Source organism: Phyllobates terribilis, unplaced genomic scaffold (genome assembly GCF_046119375.1).
Source record: "Phyllobates terribilis strain yellow unplaced genomic scaffold, ASM4611937v1 Scaffold_4__5_contigs__length_816908805, whole genome shotgun sequence".
Classification (NCBI taxonomy): Eukaryota; Metazoa; Chordata; class Amphibia; order Anura; family Dendrobatidae; genus Phyllobates; species Phyllobates terribilis.
In genome coordinates this window covers 217,061,924-217,083,806 of record NW_027362764.1, presented here as the reverse complement: position 1 = coordinate 217,083,806, position 21,883 = coordinate 217,061,924, and the positions used below count along the sequence as shown (strand labels likewise).

At 44.6% G+C, this 21,883-nt stretch overlaps 1 pseudogene; it reads right to left on the bottom strand.

The window, feature by feature from the left end:
- LOC141265248 (collagen alpha-6(VI) chain-like) overlaps window positions 1-21,883 on the bottom strand; it is a 341,127-nt pseudogene that overhangs the window by 166,358 nt on the left and 152,886 nt on the right.

Here is a 21,883-nt window from a genome sequence, read left to right as displayed (position 1 = left end):
AATTCAGTCTCCGAAAATTTTTTTGAAAAAAAGGCACAGGGATGTAATCCATCCCCGTTATCCTGAGACAATACTGCGCCAACCCCCACAGAGGAAGCATCAACCTCAACCAAAAACGGCCTAGTAACATCAGGCTGCATAAGGATGGGAGCAGAGGTGAACCTCTCCTTGAGATACACAAAAGCTTCAATGGCCTCAGAAGACCACTGAACCGCATCAGCACCTTTCCTGGTGAGATCAGTCAGAGGTTTGACAATACTAGAAAATTTTTTTATGAACTTTCTATAGTAATTGGCGAAACCCAAAAACCTCTGTATCGATTTCAAACCAATAGGCCTAGGCCATTCCTGCACAGCCTGAACCTTAACCGGATCCATCTCAAAACCTTTGCTGGAGATAATGTAGCCCAAAAAACTAATTCTCTGTACAGCGAACTCACATTTCTCCAGCTTAGCAAAAAGCGAATTGTTCATTAATAACTGTAATACCTCACGCACGCTCCGCCAATGAGACTCCAGATCTGGCGAATAAATCAAAATGTCATCCAAATACACAACCACATTTTTACCGATCAAAGGTCTAAGGATGTCATTAATCAGATTCTGAAAAAATGCAGGAGCATTAGTAAGACCAAAAGGCATAACCAGATTCTCAAAATGACCCACAGGAGTGTTAAAAGCAGTCTTCCATTCATCACCCTCCTTCATGCGCAACAGATTGTATGCCCCCTTAAGGTCAATTTTAGAGAACCACTTGGCCCCCAATAACTGGTTAAACAGATCAGGAATCAATGGCAGTGGGTAAGGATTGCGTACCGTAATTTTGTTAATCTCACGAAAATCCAGACAAGGACGTAAACCGCCGTCCTTTTTTTTTACAAAAAAAAATCCAACCGCCACAGGAGACTTAGAGGGCCTAATGTGACCGGCGGCCAAGCTTGTCTGTATGTATTCCTCCAAAGCCTTCCTCTCAGGAATAGTAAGGTTAAATAAACGACTCTTAGGAAGAGTCGCTCCAGGGACAAATTCAATAGAACAATCATAGTCTCTATGGGGAGGCAAAACCTGCGATTCCTTCTCAGAAAAAACTCTCCAAAAATCCTGAATAGGAACAGGCAATTCTCCCCTATCCAAAGCTGCAATACGCCCGTTACAACACTTGTCATAACATTTATGGCTCCAGGATTTAATTTCACTGGTAGACCAATCCAGTACAGGATTGTGAAATTTTAACCAGGGCAAACCCAATATTACTGGAGAAGGCAAGTTATTCAACACTACCAAATCCAATTTCTCATGGTGAACACCATTAATAGTGAGAGGAAATTCACTGACCTTGAGAGTAATATTCTTCAAAGGGGAGCCATCCACAGAAACCACAGCAATGGGGGATGACAAAGGTTCAGGTTTTAAATTGAGTTTTTCCACGAATCCCCCATCAATTACATTCAGTGTAGACCCGCAATCAACAAACACCCGAAATTCCATTAATTTTTCCTGAGCAATCGTGGAAGCAGCTAAAAATATACCCTTGGAATTTAAACAGGCAATACGGGCATGACTGACCATTTTTTTTTCTTTCTTCATACGAAGCTCACAGCCTTTAATCAAATGACCAGATTTTCCGCAATAGAAACACAAGCCTTGCGAAAAACGACGGTCTTTTTCTTGAGAGCGAGGTGCCACCGATCCAATCTCCATCGGTTCACCACTGTTAGTACACACATTATCATAACCAGAAACTGACATAGCAGAGGATTTGCTCTCATTAACCCTAGCACGCAGTCTTCTATCCACCCGTATAGCTAATTGCATAGCCTGTTGCAAATCTTCAGGTGTAGGATAAGCAATTAGCAGGTCTTTAACCCTTTCACTGAGCCCAGCAAGAAATAGACTTTTCAGAGCAGAATCGTTCCACCCTGTTTGAGTGGACCAACGACGAAAATGTGTACAATATTTTTCCACATTACCCGATCCTTGTTTTAGACGTCTCAACTCAGTCTCAGCTGATGCGACACGGTCAGGATCATCATATAATAGTCCCAAAGCAGAAAAAAAACTATCCACTGATCTGAAGCATGAATCACTAGGTTGCAAAGAAAAGGCCCACTCCTGAGGCTCTTTGCGCAAAAGTGACATTATGAACCCTACGCGCTGGGATTCATCCCCAGAGGACTTGGGTCTCAAACGAAAATACAATAAGCAAGCATTTTTAAATGAAAAAAATTCTCGGTGTTCACCAAAAAACAAATCCGGCAAACATACCTTAGGCTCCAAGAAATGTGCTCCAGGACAGTTACTCACGTGCTGACGGAGCTCGGCCACCTCCAGAGAGAGTCCCTGCAGGCGATGAGCCAAATCCTGAACCGACACCATGATGGAACAGAAAAATCTTTCCTTAGAGAATTTGCTGGCTGGACTTACTGTTATGTTCTGCTACCAAAGCTAAGGAAAGAGAGGAGATCTGTCCCTACTATGAGACTCAGCTGAATCCCTACGATGTAACAGGGAACCTGATCCTGCGATCAGACCTGCTAAAGTCCTAATCTAGTCTGTACGAAGACCTATAGATGTGGGGAGGGAATCCCTACAAGTACTAAGGACTGGGAGGAATATGGGACACCTCCTAACAGAAATAGTAGCAGACAGACGAACAAACAAAATAGATAGAACATAGAGGTCCGTAGACCAAGCAAACTAACAGAGTTAGATACAGAGCACAGGCTAGCTAGAAAGTAGAAATACAATGAAGTCCAGCAAAGCCAGAAGGGCGGAGCAGGACTAAATAGGCCAACAAGGTCATGTGACCAGCAAAGGAAAAAAAACCTAACAGCAAGGTTCTAACACAAGCGCTGCGACAGTCCTCTGAGGCAGGTGTTAGGGCAGCTTGAGATGGAATGGCTCCCCACAAGTGGAGCAGGCCTCAGGGCAGTGTAGGAAAATGGAGGTGAGCTGGGCGTTCTAGTGCAGGGAGGGAAATGGCACCGGCGAAAGAAAGGAACGGAGGTAGCTCAGTGCAGTCATCCAAGATTTACTCACAGTTCTTAGACAGTCCACAGGTGCACTGTACTGGTGCAAGCCTCCCGCGTCGCACTGCGTTCACCGGGGAGGGTTCAGTCCTTCCTCAGGCAGCTCGGGTGTACCTGGCAGAACCCCACTTCCTTATGTGCCTCTCTAGACTGACTTCAGCGCTGGGTCTTACTCCCTCCTGCCCTGCGCTTCCCACTGTGAATCCTGTTCGGGTGCTGCGAGGTCCCCCCTGTCCGTCGGAGTTGCACAGACCTGCTTGACCTTACTTGGATTGGAGAGGGGGTTTGGCTTCTGACTGTAGAAGCCAGAAGCCTCCGGTTTTTCCAGCTGAGGCCTGAAGCTGCACGACTGGGCCAGGGGCCGGTCCCCTTCTTGCGGCCTAGATCCTCCTGACACTTGGCAGGTTCGGGGTGTACGGGTGCTGCCTGCACTCGCCGTACCCCCCTAGGATCCCTTCTGCAGAACGGAGCTTACTCCCTGATCCCCTCCTGAGCCTCAGTCCTGGGCCCTTGTAGTGGAGCAGAGCTCCTACAGAGACTCTGCTCCCAGACTTTTCCACTGAACTGTCCCTACTTAACCAACTACCACTTGTTTTAAGATGTCTGCCTTTCTATATATCTACTGTATGAGTGCTCCCATAAACTACTTCCTCCACCCACACCCACTACTGGTTCCCCCTACCTTTGGGTTTCCCCCCACCCCAGCCAGGGACAGGGCTCAGCAGAAAACTACATTGCGTCTTGCCCCTCCTGCTGGCCTGGGGTAGAGTAGTGTTGGATGTAGGTGTTGGGGTCCCGTGCAGCACTCCCTCCTTACCTGAGAGAAGGGAGACACCACACCTCTGGGTGAGGTGCAGTACCTCTGTGGCAACTGAACCCTCAGGGGCGCCACAGCGACATGCATACACTTGTGGCTACACTTGTGAAAGTGTTAATTGTCAACCTAATGTATTTGCAAAATTTTCATCTGCCACACCTGAATGTCCCGTTATCCCTATTCTCCAACCATGTTAGGGGTTTATCTTTTTGGGAATATGTACTGTGTACCAATTGGTCACGAATGGACCTAACCCTTCTATAAGGGGTACTTTGATGATAGATCAGAGGAAATAAGAAGTATCTTAAAGAAACACTGGGCTATCCTTAGAGCAGATCCTGACCTGTGTGACATATTACCACCTTTCCCCTCTATCACTTATAAAAAGGGTAATATGCACTGAATTTATTAAGTTGTGCATCTGGTGCATTTTAAATTGTTTTAAAGACGAAAAATGAAACCTATGCCAAAATTCTGCAAAGCCATTGATAAATTTCCCCATTCCCTGAGCCCCCATTTGGATCTATGTGGCAGAAAAATTGAGTGTTTTCAAACCTCCAGCTGCTAGACAAAACATGTTGGAAGATTTAGATTTATGACAGCTCAATTCAAAGGAATAAGCGGATGTACTGGGCTGCTGGCAAATAATCTGTAGAAATATCCAGAGAATCCAAGATTTGCAGAAGAGATATGGTTCTCAACATGTTTCAAACTCTGTAGGATTTTTCTGTGGTTTCCCTGATGAAGAAGTTCTACAAACTTTGAAATGTGTTTAGAATACACCACATATCTTCTGCAAGCCTTACCGTTTACCAGCAGTACAGCACACTTCGATACGACACTGAAAATATATCTCCCATAAATATCGGATCAATGCAAACCCCAATATTCATCACTGACCACTGGCTTTAAAAGGTCTGGGAGCCATGTTTTGATCAGAGGAATAAGCTTCCTCTGATCAAAACATGGCTCCCAGACCTTTTAAAGCCTGGTCAATGCAGGAGGCCCCTACTTTAATGGAGGTTGACGTATCAGCTCTCTCTCACTTCCCCAGTTATAATTAGTTTCTATATTCCCCAGCTATAATTAATCCCATATGTTCAATGTGAGGGTGATATATTCCCTCTCCAGAGATGGCTTACGGATTTTAATTTTTCTCAATGCAGTAATAATCATAATTCATGCAAAACTCCATATAGGAGTACATAATAAAATAACTTTTTTCAAACTCTTTCATTAGGAAATCACTGGTCATCATCTATATGCTGGTGGTACAGTAATATTCCCCATATATCTGAAAATGATGTACCAGCAATAGTTACACTTAAGTTACTATATGTTCCATTTGATGCACATACCTTCATTCCCTGATCTCCATATTTTCCCGGTGGTCCTATTTGTCCATGACACTCACAGAATACACAACAACATGTTTTTTCAATAACATGGGACTAAAAAAGAAAGGCAAAATATTATTTTCTTACATAATTGTAACATTTATTATTATGTTCAGGAAATTATTATTATTATTATTATAAAAGTTATTCTGGAACAACAATAGCAAACTCACCATTTGTCGGGCAAGTTTAATCTCAATATCTGGCATCCCAATATGCAACTGATAGCTATAATCAAAGCCTCTGCCAAATTCTATGTGTTTCATGTTATCATATCCTTTTGTTCCTTCCAATGCAACAGTAACTAAGGCATGTAACCCTAAAAGGTTTCAGAAATGGATATGTTAGATAGTGAATTATATTTATAACATGTATAGAGAAGCGATGGGCTTTAACAAATGAATATGGACATGAATACCTCCCATGTTACAAAACCCAAGAATTGCTAATTAATCAAACCCTGTATGACACACACAGTATTAAGGTGACATAGTTACTCTATATGCTGTTGTATAATACCTCTACATGGTGCTATGGTACCAATGTATTCTTTCCTAAAATCAGTGCCTCTAAAAGAGTATATCCCACTAACACAGATCCGATGATATAGCATGAGTTTTTTTCCTCCGTTGGATTTCATAAAGACACATATGGAAGTACTATATAGCCTCAAACATTTGTGGGTGCTCTATGCAACCTCATACAGTTTGTTTAATCAGTCATAAAAAAAAGCACAAATAGGGATCTCACATGCAAAAAAAGTACAGTAGGCTCATTATATTATTAATTTATATACTGTAGCTTTCCAGGGGCAGATGTGAACCAGTCAGACCTAGGTCCTGCTCTGGCCATGTATTTTGAGGCCTTCTGGCACATAAATAGGTGAAATAGTAGAGTTAGGGACCATTCTGATTGGGTACACCTTGTTGTGGTGGGTGGCTTTTATGCTTTTTTGATCAAATTAGTGTCAATTAAGTACCCTATGTTATTTCCATGTACTATTACTATTTGTTTGCTTACTGTAGGGTATTTGCTCATTGTTTTTATCCCAGGTTTAGTTTGATAATGGCCACAGTGTGAATGTGCACCTACACATTGCATTTATACCAACAGGTGTGCCGGCCCATTTCTTTGGTTTTGCTATGGCTCTGTGCAACCTGATACAGTTTTTTTTAATGACTCAAAGAGGCACAAATAAGGATCTCACATGCAAATAACATTGATTCATGATTGAAACCCCTTCACGACATATGACGTACATTTACGTCATATGTCGTGTCCCTGCCATTGATGCGGGCTCGCATGCCAAGCCCACATCTTTCCTGCCACATGAAGGCTGATTTAATCAGCCATCATATGTTTTTAACAGTCATTAAAGCAAAGCTCTGTCCAAGGTTGTTAACCTGTGAAATCTCTGACTCTCTCCACACTTCCATCGGCTCCCCCAAAACGTGATCATGGGGCACCAATGGGTTGTCATGACAACCGGGGGTCTGCTGATGACCCCCGTGCCTGTCAGAATGATCCTAGAATGCTAGCCCGTGGCCGGCGTTCATAGGAGATTGTGATTTCCGCTATAATTAGTAGTGCTGATGCACTGCTTATGTATAGCACAAGCGATTGGATGATCGCAGCTTGGACTATCAAATACAGTGCAAAGTAAAAAAAAAAAAAAAAGTTTTTAACAATATGAAAAAACCCCACAAAAGTTCAAATCACCCTCTTTTGCCCCAATGAAAATAAAACAATAATAAAAAAATACACATATTTGGTATAATTGCGTTCATAAACGCCCAATCTACAAAAACATAAAATAAATTATTCCGATCGGTAAATGGTGTAATGAAAAAAAAATCAAAGTGCCAGAATTTAATTTTTTTTTGGCCACTGCAACATTGCAATAAATTGCAAAAAGAGGCAATTAAAACTTTGTATCTACCCTAAAATTGTATCAATAAAAGTATCAGCTCAGGGCGCAAAAAAATAAGAAAATATCCCGAAACATGAAACCATTACGGGTCTCGGAAAATGGCAACAAAAGCTAAAATTTTCTTTCTTACAAATTTCTAATTTTTTTTTTCACTACTTAAATAAAAAAAACAACTATATATGTTTGGTATCTGTGTAGTCATATTTACCTGGAGAATCATATTGCCAGGTCATTTTTACCATGTAGTGAACATAGTAAATAACAAAATCCAAAAAACAATTGTCGAAAAATCACCGCACTTGGATTTGTTTCCCATTTTTCAGTACACGATATGGTAAAACGTACAACTCATCCCACGAAAAACAAGCCCTCATACGTCTATTTTGATGGGAAAATAAAAAAGTTATGGCTCTTGGAAGAACGAGAGGAAAAAACGAAAACAATGGAAAATCGTCCAAGGCTGTATATTAATTTAATCAATTATATCCAAAATATAAAGTACATAATACTCTATGACAATCCACTTGTGCCATATACCTTTTTTCTGAAATTCTTCTTTTGTCATCTCAGTGTCTTCTACATTTTCATCTAGGCCATCAGTAAAGATTAGCATAATCTACATAGAATAAGGAAGGCATAACAGATTAGTACGAATTGTGATAATAATAATTAGGCAGAGAAGACTGATACATACCTTTGCTTTTCCTGCTTCGTCCTTTTTAAATGCCTTCCACATGGATTGAAGAATGGGGGTTGTTAAATAGGAAGGACCTTTGACAGAAATGGCTTTGAGTTTCTGAGCTAAATCTGAACTGTAGGTGTAGAATTGAGGAGGAGAGGGTGGATTTGCATTTGGAATATAAAAAGCTACATTAATCTGAGGTATAGTGCCAACGAGGCAACTTGCACTTCTCAAATTCATCATACTGTGCAAAATATTAGCAATCTGAACTTCCAATAACTTTTGATCATGGAATAAATTGGCGCCATTAGGATAAGCTGAAATATCAAAACCGACTACGATTTCAAGAGAACAATCTAGAAGGAAAAGGGTAGAAGACATGAGTGTAAAATTCAAGAAGCGCATATACATTTACAAAACTGGTATCTTACAAGGAATCTGTGCACACAAAATGAGTTTCCAAACTAAGCACAGAACTTTGTAGGAGCCATCCTTCTGATAAAAAATTGGGCTTTCATTGGTTGCTGCATTTGCCTGAAATCCTTCTTTATTCAAATATACTAGTGGTGCACCCTGGGTGTGGCCAGACAGTTGAATGCACCTTCCCAACTATGGAACTTGGTTTCCACCTATCTCTGTTTCGGTCATCTTTGATTGACAGCTCTGGCTTTATAGCAGCCAGAAAAGAGCACCGATAGATGGAAAATAAATAGCTGGGAAAGTGCATGGCTATGTTATTTTTGCACTGAGCACAGTTTACTAGAATATTTGGTTAACGAAGGAGTTTGGGCAAAGGCAGCAATGAATTAAAACACTAAAGGGCCAATACATCAAAGTGTTTAAGCCAGAAAACTGTCATAAATGACTTTGAAAAATTGCTAATTTTTTGCGTAATGTGAAGTTGTGCAAAAATTTAGCGACTTTTAGTGTTTTCATGCCAGTTTTGGGCAGCTCTGTTAAAATGGTAGAAGCCACAGTGGGTGGAGGCATGGCTACGATTGCCCGTCTAGTTAATCTTTCATGACGACGTTTCTTATTCCAGTAATGTTACTCCAGTCCCTGAAAGGAGTAACATTTCTGTAGAGGTGCACGGAGACACACACCACTGATAAGAAATGCCTAATTCATTAAGTGGCATATGCCTCTTCATGAATTCACTGCATCATATTCCTGCACACCGCTCTTAAGGCTGGTGTACAAAACGCCAGTGTTAACGCATCGGGGGTCTAAAAGCATAATTTTTATTAGGGCTACTTCCCCTACAAGGAGCTGTGCTTTGTTTGGACATTCATTTTGTGCTGGCAGACTCCCTTTAAAGAAATGCTCCCATTAGGTTTTTTATTCATTAAATGTGTGCATTTGTGCACGTAATATACTCACCTACAGGTGCTCTCTTCAAGATCCAGTGTCGTTCTTCTCCTCTTCTCAGTGACGTCACCGCAATTGCGACTATCTGGCTCACATCTATATTCTATGTGTGAATCAGAAGTCTCTTTTATTATATAAGTCCTCTGGAGCCTTGTTCTGACGCTCCATAGGCTTTAATAGTAATAGTCAACTGTCTTCAGAGGCATGACATCACTCAGAAGAGGAGAAGAACAGCTCTGGATAACGGAGAGAGTGGCGGTAGGTGAGTATATTAATATACTCACAGTACGTTACATTCATATGTATATACACATTTAATGAATTAAAAAATGTAATCGTAATGGGAGTGCTTCTTTAATTGCAGAAATTATGTAAAGTGTCAAAGTATCATGTGAATAATGATTTCCTAGGGAAAAAAACTACTACATCATTTCGATAAAGTCTCACCACGGATATGTAACCGCTGCAGCGAATCACTAGATATAGTGTGTTACCAATAACATAAGTGATGTATTGCAGCCGTTACACTGTGTCAGAATGGTATCGGATGGCTTCTTTTAGTATTATAGTATTTTAGCATACAATTAAACTATTTCACTGCACATTGTCTAACAAGTTTCTCCAAATAATTACATAATGAATTCACTGACAATTCCAATTGGAGTAATATATAATAAAATGTAATCTTTATTTTTAAAAAAATTATTTCAAGATTATTTTATCTATAAAGATATAATGCACCTAATATTATAGTGAGACAGCCTTACATATTTAAAAGACGTCAAGGTACCAAAGGCTGATACTCCAAAAAAGATATAATGCAGCAAGAAGGAAATCAGCGTCCTTTATAGATAAAATAATCTTGACTTATTAAAGGACTATTGCAGAATTCCCTGCAATTTCGATTTAATGCACATAAGTGTTTTCTAGAAAGCACAATCCCTTGATGATAAAAGGACCACGTGAAGGATCTCCCTCTATGCACCTAACACTTTTATAGATCATAACATCAATCCGCCTGTGGATGTTAATCCTTTTAGAATTTAGAGTCACATAGCTATGTTTTTGCTGAAAGAAATTTAATTCACTAATAAAAAACTCTTTTCAAAAAATAAAAATAAAGGTTAAATTTTATAATATATATTACTCCAATTGGAATTGGCAGTGAATTTATTTTAGTATACAAATGTCACATTTGCATCTTTAGCCTAAATATGTCACGAGAGCAGTGGAAGCTTTTGGTGTTGAGTGTTTTTGTGTCTGCTGCTTGTGATTGGTTAGTCCCATTGGTTGATCCCATTGACCAATCACAGTTATAGCAGACTGGGACCTTCTCTGATTGAAGCCATGACAGATCACAGTAATGTTCATCCTAAGCCTTTGTGATGTTGGATTGTTCAAGACCCTGATGATATTTACTGTTAATGATGTAGTTATAAATTCAGATGAAGCAATAACCAAAATGTACAGGTCTGTATGGAGTGTATTGGCAATCAGGTCATACTCACTCTCAGCAGGCCGCTGGATGCATATGTCATCTACCAATCTTTTTTTAATACTTTTTAATGCATCAAAATTGTGGACAGAAAACCTTCTATCAGATTTTCCAGCGATCTGAAGAAGCTGCGTGTCAGACACTGATCCCACTCCCACAGCATAAGTGAAAATGCCTTTACTCCTTAGAGCTTCTGCAGGCAATGCCACGTCGTCTTGTGAATCTCCATCTGTTATGACGATCAATATCTGTTGGATCTTTTCTCTAATACGGCTATTAGCTGATAGAGCAGAATCCATTTTCTTAAGAGCACTTCCAATAAGTGTGCGTCCATCCATCCATGTGATGTTCTTTATCATGTGCTTTAAAGTTTGCTTATTCATATTTGGCATTAGCGGAAACTCTATTTTAAATAAATCACTATATTGGGAAACACCCACATGAACCTTGCCGGGGCCAATATCAAACTCATCGATGGTAGATACCATGAATTCTTTCATTTTTTCAAACTCTGTAGGTCCGATACTCCAGGAACCATCAATCAGAAAAGTGATGTCAGCTTCTTTTTCACATGGGGCTGCAAAATATCAAAAGACATCCAGCAATTACATATCAGGGGTAAAGTTGGTGTGAATCGATTCGCATGTCCCATGCCATTGGCCACAACAGTAATCTATGGCTGCTTCATGGGAGCAAGAATACCTTCTTCTACCTGTCGATGTCTGCGGCTATTCCTTTTGATTTGTCGGCCTGGTATGATGTCCTTTTTGAGGCTTGATGACATCATGCCAGGCTGGCAAATCAAAAGAAGAGCTGCGGACGTGTGCAAGTAAGAGGCAATACTTTCCTGTGGCAGTACTATCTCTTCCAGCAAGATGGAAAGGACGTGAGACTAAATTCACACCAACACTAATCAAGGGTAATTTGGGGATGCAGTGTGAGGAAAAATCTTTATAAGTAATGTGTGTCAAAAGTATTTTAATCATACTAACAATAATTTGCTGAAAGGGGTAGTGCACTACTTTAGATTACCCCCCCAATGTATCCTACCGGGGCCCCTAAGCCTTTTTGTAAATACCTTCTGTTGCAGTTACTGCCTGTGAGCGGCGCTATCACTGGCCGCTCATAGGCATCACGTGACCCCCGGCTACAGCCGGCTCTGACATCCACTGATCTCACGACAAGTGCTGTCTGCAGCCGGGGGTCTTTGTCTTCCTGGTTCCACGGTGGCTGCTGGGTTGTGGGCGGGGTTACCCCCACGTCACATCCGGCATCCACCACGTGCTCTGCCTCTCCCCATTCATTGGGAAAGCACGTGGTGGATGCTGGGTGTGACGCGGGGTGTAACCCCGCCCACAACCCAGCAGCCACCGCCGAGACCCCAGCACTGAGTCACGCCTCACTTGTCGTGACGTCAGCACGGGGGTCACGTGATGCCTGTGAGCGGCCACCGATAGCCGATAGTTGTGACGACATAGAGATGAAATAGATCAGCTGCAGAGCTCTGGCATAACCTACAGAAGAAGGATACAGTGGGAATAAAAAGGCTTTTTACTGTGAAGGAAACATGCTTAAGATTGTGTACCCGCCATCCCTTGGACATAACCCTTATCAAGTTCAGTAAAGTCCCCACATTTGAAAGGAAGTCTCCTTTATTATTCTATGGAATTCGTGGTCCTGGCCCACACAACACTAGCTCAACACCCAGCAGGAATCCATCTTTTCATGTAAAGTGCCAGGGCGCATGGAGCAGCAGCTCGTCCTTGGCTACCACCCTTGGTCACTTTACATCATCACGCTACAGCTATGGCACATATCAACTCCATATTCTGTCTAATACATTGTACTTCCAGCATTTCTTCCCTCAGAATAATCCTTATAGAAGCACACCCAGATTGTTATAATCATTGAGTCCTATTTTCTCATAATCCATTTGACTTCATGTCTAAGAGTTTCATTTCTGTCCCCTCCTCTTAAAGACAAAGTTACCATTTCTATACCAGCAAAACGTTATACATTAGGATTATTTTGGCTCACTTTCCTGACATAGTTAAGTTTCCATTAGTGAGTGTTTTCCTGATATTATCGATTTATAGTGCTCCCTAAAGTGTACATGCATACAATGCATGGCCTTCCCAATATGATGAAACCCACATAGGCATATTATCATGAACACTACAAACTCTGAAATATGAATTTCTTTTTATTTCATGTTCTTTGCTAGCAGGCTCAAGAAATACCTGTCTATCATTCTCCTTAGCCTAAGTAAACATTTTTTTCCAATTAGTCATTTGGGTTACCTTTTCTCCACCGCTTGGCTGCCAGTAAAGGCCTTACAGAGTAACAATAATTTTAATTGTATTCCCATCTCCAAGATCCTATCCCAATATGTAGTAGGTATTATAATAATAATAATAAATAATAAAAATAATAATAATAATAATAATAATAATACTAGCAAATACCTCCAATTAGAAATGTAGTATAGTTTTTCTGATTTGCTATGTGGCTTACCCCATATGCGGGGTATTGCAGTAGCTTAGCTATCCATGGTTACGACCACTAACAACTAACTATCTGTCACTATATGAATGCTCGTAACCATGTATACCTTAACCAAGTGGCCTAATCAGTGGGACCTGTCAGACTAAGTAAACCTGCTCACAGACCTGCTAACAAGAGTTAGTAAAGTTCATCAAGCGTCAACAGTAATGAAGGTGGAGAGGAGAAGACGGGAAAAAAACCCTAATATATATAACTACTCATATTTGGTATCACCGTATCGGGAACGACCTGACCTATAAAACTGTCCCACTAGTTAACCCCTTTAGTGAACACGGTGAAAAAAAAAAAAAAAATCAAAAAACGATGCTTTATCATCATACCGCCAAACAAAAATGTAATAAAACACGATCAAAAGGATGAATGTAAATAAAAATGGTACCGCTGAAAACATCATCTTGTCCCACAAAAAACAAGCTGCCATACAGCTCCATAAGCTGAAAAATAAAAAAGTTATAGCTCTCAGAATAAAGCGATGCAAAATTTTTTATTTTTTATAAAAAATAGTTTTTATTGTGTAAAAGCCCCAAAACACAAAAAACAATATAAATGTGGTACTGTTGTAAATGTACTGACCTAAAGAATAACGCTGCCTCATCAATTTTACCACACACGGAACGGCTTAAAAATCCCCCCCCCAAAAAGAAACAAACAATTCCTGAATTGTTGGTTTTTCTTTATTCCCAAAAATCGGAATAGAAAGCAATCAAAAAATGTCATGTGCCCGAAAGTAGTACCAGTAAAAACGTCAACTTATCCTGCAAAAAACAAGCCACCACATGACTCTGTCGGCCAAAATATGGAAAAATTATAGCTCTCAAAATATGGCGATGCAAAAACTACTCTTTGCAAAAAAAAAGTTTTTTTTAGTGTGTGACAGCTGTCAATCATAAAAATCCGATATGAATCTGGTATCGCTGTAATCAAACCGACCTGAAGAATAAAATCGTCTAATCACTTATACTGCACGAAGAACAGCGTAAAAAATAAACTCTAGGGTTAGGGTTAGGGTTGTGCTAGGGTTAAGATTGTGCTAGGGTTAGGGTTAGAGTTGTGCTAATGTTAGAGTTGTGCTAGTGTTAGGGTTAGGGTTGTGCTAGGGTTGAGGTTGGGGTTAGGGTTGTGCTAGGTTTAGGGTTGTGCTAGGGTTAGGGTTGGGGTTGGGGTTAGGATTGTGCAAGGATTAGAGTTGAGCTAGGGTTAGGGTTGTGCTAGGGTTAGGGTTGTGCTAGGGTTAGGCTTAGGGTTGTACTAGGGTTGTGTTAGTGTTGTGTTGGGGTTGGGATTTTTTCAAAAGTAAAGAAAAAAAATGATGACGATATGGCGACTACTGCTCGCCACTTGAGTTTGCATCGGGTGTTCGGGTATGCAACGAGTATCGCGAGTGCTCAAGTGACATGCTTGAGTCTCCACCCCATATGTTTCGCGGCTGTTATACAGCCAAAAAGACCTTGAGGGGATTGCCTGCCATGCACGAGCAATCCCCGCTTGTTTTTTTTGGGTGTCTAACAACCGTGAAACATGCGGGGAGAAGACTCGAGCGTGTCACTCGAGCACCCGCGGTACTTGATGCATACCCAAGTACCCAATGCAAATTCAAGTAGCGAGTACATGCGCTCAAGACTAATGACAACTTATTCAATATGATGACCTAATGTTATCAAATTCTGTGTCGTACTTCTGGATTCAAAATGTTCACTATACCCCTTGATAAAATCCTTGAGTGGTCAGTGGTTTCCACTATTTAGGTGCATCAGGGGCTCTCCAAATGCGACATGCCGTCCGCTCTCGATTCCAGCCAATTTTGCGTTCAAAAAGTCACATAGTGCTACTTCCCTTCTGAACCCTGCCGTGTGCCCAAACAGTGTATTTTCCCCACATATGGGGCATCAGCGTACTCAGGAGAAATTGCAGAACAGTTTTTTGGGTCCATTTTCTTCTCTTACCCTTGCAAAAATAAAAAATTTGGGGCTAAAATTTTTGTGGAAAAAGGTTGATTCTTTCATTTTCACAGCTCTACGTTATAAACTTCTGTGAAGCACCTGGGGGTTCAAGGTGCTCACCACACATCTAGAGAAGTTCCTTGAGGGGTCTAGATTCCAAAATGGGGTCAGTTGTGGGCGGTTTCCACTGTTTAGGCACATCAGGAGTTCTCCAAACGCGACATGGCGTCCGCTAATTATTCAAGCAAATTTTAAATTCAAAAAGTCAAATGGCGCTCCTTCCTCTCCGAGCACTGCTGTGTGCCCAAACAGTGGTTTTGCCCCACATATGGGGTGTCAGCTAGAGATGAGCGAATGTTTCAATATTAGATTCGGATTACGATCACCGAATTTGCAATGCTCGCCAATTTATTCATCGAACGTTACCGAACGCCGTAGGATTCAGGGGGGGGGGGGGGGGGACCCGCATACACAACACCTTCAAACGGGCCCAAAAGCTGCCAAAACACATCAAATTAGGAGTAGACACCTGGAAAGTGCCATCAATTGACCCAGAGTACAAGTACTATAATTATTAGTACTATTACAGTGACATTTATTCCGTGGTGCTTTACATGTGAAAAGGAGTCTCCCTCAGTGACTCATCGACTGGTACAAGAGGAGAGAGGACCCTTCCCGCGAGGCTGCTCAAACAATCTTCAAGGGATGGGTGAGGATACTGTAGGTCAGAGTACAGCTAGTCATGCAGCGGTATGCTGGAGCGAGGCTCACCGCAGATTGTACGTTTGTCACAAGAAGTGGGTCTTCAGCTTCCTTTTCAAGGTTTCCACGGTAGGCGACAGTCTGATGTGTTGGGGTACAGCGTTATCACAGTAGGGTAGATGCACGGGACAAATCTGTCGAGAGCCTAAATCACGTTAAGCTTCCAGGAGCTTACAACTGAGCAGATTAACTCCTGCACCGATTAATATGAAGGTGAAAGGCTTCTTTTTAATGACTGCAGGAGTGGGAGGAATCAGACCCTGCAGTCTTCTGGCTCCTTTCTGTCACGGTAAACCCGTGACACCTTGCAAGCTTCAACACAATGTTGACAAGGTAGAAAGCAGCGGTGGTCGGTCTCCTAGACAACGAACTGACTCCTTTATGATGTTAGAGGACAACATCTGCAAGTAGTTTGTATGTTCTCCCCGTGTTTGTGGGGTTTCCTCCAGGTTCTTCGGTTACCTCCTCAGTAAAAAAGCAGCCATACAGGAGTGTTTACAGTTCAAAAAATTAGGGCCTGACACCACCATCTCCATGGCCAACAGGTTGGAGATGGTGGATATCCACCTCATAGCTTTGTCATGGTGTGGGAGGAAACAATCTTCTATGTGGCCACAAATGCGGGATTGAGAGCTGCCTGCAGTGCTGAGAGAGGGCGGAGTACGGTGATATGGACCAACTGCTGGACCATGAGTGAGGTGCAGGGGGACATGTTACGGTGGATTGAGAAACATATGGTGTGCTCGGTGAAACAAACACAGCATGCATGTCCACTTCCGTTACTGCTGACGGGCTCTCACTCAGCCTGACTGGAGCAGGTAGAGAAGCAGAGGTTAAGCAGTGGGAGACCTGCGTGCCGATACTTGGCATGGTGACAGAGGAGGAGGAAGAAGCAGTGGATGCGGTTGATGGGGCAGCTGATAGTTGTTGAGGTCCGCTGGTCCGCATTTTATCGCAGTGAGATTGCCAGAGTAATGCATGGTGATTGTGCATGTGAAGGTTCATGCATGTAGTAGTAAAATTATTGCACTTTTTCCTCTAGTGAGTATTTTATCGCAAAGTTTACAGATAACATGAGCTGGCTCATCCTTTACGGTCTCAAAAAAGGCCCAGGCTAGGTAACCTTTGCCACCCCTGCGAGCTGCAGACCCACGACCACTGCTGGTCACTGCCATGGTTGAGGCTAAGGATGCAGTGCCTCATGCTTGCATCACTCCGTGTCTGCGCCACAAGACGCAGCGTAACCTCCTCGTTTTCCTCCTCTACCTACTCAGATGAGCTACTTAGCTGCGTGCCTCTGGGTTATCACCAAGTAGGATGTGCAACCTCATCATCATCCAATGTGTTATCCCATTCCTCACCCTCAGAGTCGCCCTCCTCTTCTTCTTGCCATGACAGCACAGTACAGTGGAAAGTCAGGAAGCTGCTCGGACCCAACCTTTTTTTCCCCCTGTGTGGAGAAGAATATCTGCCCCAAACTATTTTAAGCTGAGATGTAGAATGCTCTATATATCCATTTTAAATTTATCAGGTCTGTGTGCCCCTGTGTGGAGAAGAATATCTGCCCCAAACAATTTTAAGCAGAGATGTAGCCTGCTTTATATACCCATGTTGAGTTTATCAGGTCTGTGTAACCCTGTGTGGAGAAGAATATCTGCGCCAAACAATTTTAAGCGGAGATGTAGCCTGCTTTATATACCCATTTTGAGATAATCAGGTCTATATACCCCTTTGTGGAGAAGAATATCTGCCCCAAACAATTTTAAGCTGAGATGCAGTCTGCTTTACATACCCTGTTGAGCTTATCAGGTCTGTGTACCCCTGTGTGGAGAACAATATCTGCACCAAAAAATTATTTTTACTACAGTATAACTATTGTAAAGGAGACCAAAACCTCTTCCACTGCAGCCAACCCAGCACATGGAGACCCAATCAGAAGTGTTCACATTTCCCTAAATTAGGGCCTAATACCACCGAAGTGGCATCAATTTCAGTGCAGTATAAATAGTATAATTAGGACTGACACTTCTTGCCCTACAGCCAACCCAGTAGATGGAGACCCGATCAGGACTGTTCCCATTTGAATACATTTAGGCCTAAAACCGCCAAAGTGGCATCAATTTCACCAGAGTGTAAGTAGTTATAATGGGGACCGACACTTCTTCCACTGCAATGAACTCAATAGATGGAGACCCAATCAGGATTCCCCACATTTCCAAAAATTACTGGCAGACACCAACAAAGTGGCATCAATTTCAGTACAGTAGAAGTTGTACAATTAGCAACAACACCTCTTCCCCTACAGCCAACCCAGTAGATGGAAACCTAATCAGGACTGTTCCCATTTGAAAACATTTGGGCCTCAAACCACCAAAGTGGCATCAATTTCACTAGAGTATAAGTAGTATAATGGGTACTGACACCTCTTCCACTACAGCCAACCCAATAGATGGAGACCCAATAAGGATTCCCCACATTTCCAAAAATTACTGGCAGACACCAACAAACTGGCATCCATTTCAGTACAGTAGAAATTGTACAATTACCACAAGCCATATCACAGACTGCAATTCCACAAGATCAATGTAGCACACTAAAAACTACAATGTAGCACCCCGAGGACTCGGCTGCTACAGGGGTATTGCACCTCGATCCAGAGGTGTGGTATTCCACTCCCGGGTAAGGATGGAGTGTGGGACTGAGCTCAGCTAGCTGCATGCACTACACTCATCCCATTTCCGGGGGACAGAACAACGGTACTCCCACCAGATAGATGTGCAGGTACGACAGCGTCTGTCCCTGGCTGGAGTGGGAGGGGGGGAGGAACATCCCAGTAGTGTAGGGGCAGATAGGGGAGGGACTCTGGGCATAGAGGTAGGAGCCCATTGGGTGCTAGTCACCTGGGCTCACACATAGAGGGAGTATATATGGTGGGCACCATCTAGAGACAGGGAGAGCAGAGCTGAGAGAGTCAGAGGGAGAGTTCAGCCAGGAGGGCTGACAGGGAGCTGTGGCTCCGGCTGGGCCCAGCTCCAGGGCCAGGCCTGCAGTGGAGAGGAGGAGGAAGAGAGGCCCAGAGATGCAAGACAAGAGGGAACCCTGAGATCCCAGAAGTAAACCAAAAGGGTGAAGGGTTGGCAGAAAAGGGTACCGGAACCCAAACTGGTGGAGGCTAATGATCCTCAGCCAGGAACCGGAGGTCGTGGTCAAGTTTTGGCGCGACCCTCACCACATCCACCAGGAAGGCTCACCACGAGTAGGGTCAGGAAAGCCAGAGAAGGTTTTGCCACCAAGAGGCCCGAGGGAACCGGACAAAGGTGGATCCCTGGTGGGAACGGCCAGTAGGAAGGAAGAGAGGGGAGCTCAGGACCACGCTCTGGGCTGCCTGGGAGTTGGCTGAGTCCCACACCTGGTGGACGCAGCACGGCTCGGGTGGTCACTCAAGGCCGGAGTGACCGGAACAACACCTGTGAGTAAAAACCCTGAAACTGCATCGCATGTCTCTGAGCTTCCTTGCTGCACCATCACAACCACCATCTTCCACATCTGCTGCCCTGAGGCCATACCCCTCCCGTTGGGGGTTATACCATCCTTGCTGCACAATCCTACCACCGGCCTCAGCGGTCTGCTCTGCAGCGGCGGCCTCCTGGCCGCAATCAACGGGTGGCGTAGTCGACACTTAAACAACATCTACAAAAGACTGCCACACACTTAGTTTGACCACCCTGGGCACGGACCGGGTCACCGCCACAAGGACTACTACCCCTATCCAGATCCGGCTCCGGGTGTCCCTTGAACATGGCCCAGGGGGCGCGTCAACTTTGGCGTAGTTGGCAGGATTACGTGCCCGCAACCACCGGGTACTGCGTGCCTGAAGAAAAGTTCATATTTACCGTAAGAAGAAGTCTCCCGCCGGTTCCGGAGGGTCCCCGCCATCGGACGCCATCTCGGGTCGTTTCCCGCCGTTTGCCCGCCATCTGCAGCCTTTTCCCGCCATCCACGGAGATTCCCGCCATCTGAGACGATTTCCCGCCCTGGCAGAGCGGACGCCATTATGGGCGTGCCAGAGGGTGGCAAGAGACCACCTCCCATCGTGGGCCTGGTCCCAGAAGAACGCCAAAAGCGGAGACCGCCCCCACCAGCAGAGACTGCAATGATAGAGATGTCCATCAGAGCGAGGGGTCTGCCCCTGAAACTGACAATCACCAAGTTGCCCCAGGACCGCCCTCAGTATGGGCGGATCAAGAACAAAAAAGAGAGGATGGGTGCAGCCTGGAGGAGTCTGGAAAGATCGCACCCGGAGATGGAGGGAGAGTCAGGCAGCACCGACCCTCTGGTCAGGAGCCTGTTGCAGGCCGCCACCCCAGAAGGCCTGGTGGAGATCCTGGCACAGCTCCCCAAAGATCGGGAGCATGCACAGACCGCGCTGGAGAGCTTGGCCCGGAAGATGGCCCGAGTGCAGCAAGAAGTGCTGACAGAGTGGAGCAGAGAAATGGCCCTGCAGGCTGGAACCCGCCAGCAAAGGACGCCACCCGGGACGAGGAGTCTGTCTGCCTCTGAGGATGGTGCAGGAGGGACGAAGGCCGGAGACGACGCCGTGGAAGGAGCTGAAGAGATGGAAGCAGGTAAAGGGGACGTTACCACCCCAAGCCTAGTAGCCGTAAGCCTGCCCCAGCTCCCCGTCGCAGAGCCCGAAATCCCACCGACTGTGCCCGTTGCTGCACCGCCACCGCTCCGAACTAGGCCTCAAGCGGCAGGAGCCGCGGCCACGCCCCCTGTGACGTCACGCACCTTAACTCTGAGCGCGGCCAAGCAGGAAACGCCACCGGCCTGGTCGCAAGGCCGAGTGCCCCCGGGCGCCGCCGTCTCCACAGTACCCTTCACCTTTAAAGTGCCACCGGCCTGGTCGCAAGGCCTGGTGAATCCGGGCGCCGCTACCACCACCGCGCCCTCGACCTCCACAGTGCTGCCCTTAGGCGAAGACCTACGTGTGCAACATACTTGCCCGGATGGGCAGCCCTTTGAGTGGCCACCGGAATACCTCAATCCCCGATTCCGGAAGGAATGGCCCCTGTGTGAGCCCCTGATCCCGGCTCCGGCACCCGCCAAGATCACCCCACTCCCGTTGGAGGAGGCGCAGTTCGCATGGGACCCCACCGGTGAAAACCTCATGGGGTTCACCCAAGAGACCCGGGCGGCCGCAGCCCAGCGTGCGGAGTGCTGCTGACAACAACTGGAGGTCTTCAACAAAGAACGGCGAGAGAGGCGGATCCGCGAGGAGCGGCTGCAGGTCCAGAGCGCGGAGCAGAAAAGCCGGACCCAGAGAAACCCCCGTGCAGCCCACGGTCCCCGCGCCACCGGGACTGTAATCAAGTTCCAACTGGAGCACGGTTGGGGCTTTATCAGGGATCACAAAACCCCCGGCGACGTCTTTGTCACCCGCAGGGATGTCGAATCTCACCTGACGGAGGGACACCGCGGACGTGACCTTTACCTGGGTGACGAGGTCACCTTCACCCGGCATCAGTGTGCCAAAGGACCGTACGCCCTTCATGTGCACCGGCTGACGGAGGAAGAGCTGCGGTGTGAGGAGGAACAGGAGGACCCGGACGGGTTTGAAGATTACCCTCAAGAGGAGATAAGGAGAGGACACCGCTGCTGAAGGGAAGTAGCATAAAGAGAACTGTATATAGTTACCCGTAGGGGTACTTTATATGATGCAAATCAGAGTGTGGTCCCCGTTGGGACTAGTGTGAACTGTTTGCTGTGTGTCCCTATCCCTGAACAGGCTGAGGACTGTGAGCAGCCATCCCTTTTCCCCACAGGCTGAGGACTGTGAGCAGCCATCCCTTTTCCCCACTGGCCGAGGACTGAGAGCGGCCATACCCTGTAAATAGTT